This window comes from Lactuca virosa, chromosome 4 (genome assembly GCF_052849685.1).
Source record: "Lactuca virosa cultivar CGN04683 chromosome 4, Lactuca_virosa_CGN04683_v6, whole genome shotgun sequence".
Lineage (NCBI taxonomy): Eukaryota > Viridiplantae > Streptophyta > Magnoliopsida > Asterales > Asteraceae > Lactuca > Lactuca virosa.
Genome location: NC_136429.1, coordinates 321,991,144 through 321,994,077, shown reverse-complemented (window position 1 = coordinate 321,994,077; position 2,934 = coordinate 321,991,144).

Genomic DNA, 2,934 nt, shown 5'->3' with positions numbered 1-2,934 from the left:
ATTTTGGAAGGACCATATTGACATATTCTGAAAAGAGGCATCTCTTATTCAGAAGTGATAGTCAAAATGAGAATATGGAGTTGTCTCCATAGGTGGAAGTTATCTGTGTAAGATTAGAAAACTTAATGCAAGAAGCATGTCCAAAGCAATGTACTTTGAATATGAGACTTAGTTTCCATGGAGTTGATCTCCATTGGAATACCTTATAATGACTGTTGACAAGTCTTTGTGACTTTGTACATATTCATTACAGGAGGGTCAGTGCATATAAATTTAAAATCTAAACAGATTTCGATAAATAATAGGAATTTGAAATTCTCACATTTTTCGATAAGGATTTGGGAGTGTGAAATTAAAATCATTGAAATTATGTTCAATTGGTTTATTTCACAAAGTAAGGATCATAGACAAACATAGAGTGCATACTTGGTGTATGGCAAAGCTATTGTTTAAGAAAAACATAGTGTACATGCTTGGAGCATGGGACAATTAGTGTTTTTAATTCAAGTATAAAGTTGATAAAACCGAAACAATGAATAATGAGTAATCAGTATGGTGATAAATAAAAATGTTTATTTATATTCATAGGGTTTGATACCATATTTGATTCATTTATTCTTGTGTTTCACTTTGAATGTTTTGACTTCCAGAATAACTAAGTCGCTCTTCCTGAATCATTAAGTTATTCAAACCATCCACAGTCGGTCATATGTTGGAAGTAGATATGAATCAAGACTGTCATGGGTTGGTTTGTAGAGGTCCAAGTTGGTGGACAAAGTGGTGCTACAACACTCATGAGTGCTCATAAGTTCTGAGTATTGGATTCAACCCGTGCTCATTTGAATCACTTCATGGATTTTATCACGAGTGATCATGAGACGATAATATCTTATATTCTTCAAACCTAGAGATATGAGTTGTTACTATGAGTTGGTTATACATTGATTGCACGAAAACGCATTTGGTAACTCGATGTTATAAAACGTGCCTTTGTGTATGATTCAACAACTAGTAGAACAAGCCATATGAGTCGAAGTTTATCCATTCCTTTTACCTTCGGGATAAAAGCGATATCTGTGGGCCCCTCGATGATTTAGCGATGACACATGTGAGTGCTTGGCCAAGCCAGGACTGATTTGATTTGTTCAATAAGTCAGTCATCATAAATCGAAAATCGGGAAACAACAAATGGACAGAGAGAATGATTAATCCATGTCTCAGTCCATATGATATCTAGAATGGAGGAATATATGATCCCTTATCTAATGGACGTGTCATTAATTTGTTCAGAGTTCGACAGCGGCTTTAAGAGCTAGGATTGCTAGTCGGGTTATGAAGTCGTACTTGCAATAATAGTTTTAGACTTATCCAAGTGGGAGACTGTTGGATTAGATGTCTAAGCCCATAACTATTATTGGTATGTACTTGACCCGAGAGTAGCATGGTCCATTTGGGTTGCATATCATCAGGACAATTTGTTAGGATGGACTTTTGAGAGAAGGTTATTTATGGTTTATTAATATATTATAAGTTATAATATATTAATATGAAATCATATGTTTTAATTAGTATCGATCAAGAATTAATTTGGAATTAATTTAGTGATCAAAAGAGACTAATTAAATCTATGGGGACTAATTATGATAATTAGTTATATTTATATGTGTTGGGCTTATGATCCATGTTGGACCAAGTTTATGTATGGATACATAAAGAGTTGGGCCACATGAACCATGGATCATAAAACCCATGGGTATGGATTATGGGTTATACCCATGACCCTTGAAATCCTACATATAAATAGGTTACTCCATAGCCAAAATCACCACTTCTTTTCTTAGAGAAATATGGAGGTGTTTTGGTGCATGGAATTCTCTCTCAAGAGCCACCTTTGTCCTAGGTGTGTTGTGATTCCATTTGAGGCATTTCATACTATTGGTGCTAAGCTCTTAAGGGCAAATACATCAAGACTTCAAGCCACATAAAAGGTATGTTTCCCTAACTAGTGTATTATATGGTTTATGTCAAATGCATGCTAGTTATAGGTTTAATGCCTTGGAAACCATTTGCATGTATAATAGAGTAAACATAGATCCAAGGTATTTAGGGTTGTATGTGCACCATAGGATGTTGTAGTATACTAAAAGCCAACAATCGGTTCCTCAGAATACAAGTGATTCTGAAAGTGTATCAACATTTAAGTTGGTGAGTTCATAAGTATGTTTTATTGATGGAAAACTCGTCTTTGTACTTTGAAAATGCTAGTATGTTTCTCCAGAAAATCCAATATTTTCTATAGTGAATGTAATGTAGTCATGTATGTTCCTTACAAATGTATACTGTAGTAGTGTACTTAGTACTAGAAAATAGTGCATTGTAACTGTATTTGTATGAAAAACCCTTGTATAAATGTCTGGATACCACCAGTTGTACCAGTTGTGTTTTACTTGTATTCTCCCCCTAAAACTATTAAAAACGTTGAAAAAATAGGGGTATGAACTCACCTTTGTTGCGTGTTCGAGTTTGGGATAGCGAAGCGGTAGAGACGATCCCCGGGCTAGCGTACGTGCGGAATAACGTTATCCTAAAATATTTGTATTCGACGTCGTATTTAAATTAGTAAGATATTAATTTAAATAATAGGGTAAATAATAATTTAATTATATAAGGAAGACTTACAAATTAATTGGAAATTATTTGGACTTGTTGCAAGGTGTTTACGGTTTGTAAAATGGGTTCACGGTTGAACAAAAGAGTTCACGGTTGGATCTTGAGAACTTATGAAGATTTGAAGATATTATGAATGTTCTTGGGGAATTGGTTGAAGATTTGAAGATTCTGGGCCAAAATCAATGAAGTTTTGAAGGTTCACGGATGATAGTTGAGAGGATTTTGGGGAGTGTTTACGGATGAAAATGAGTGAAATGAAAGTGT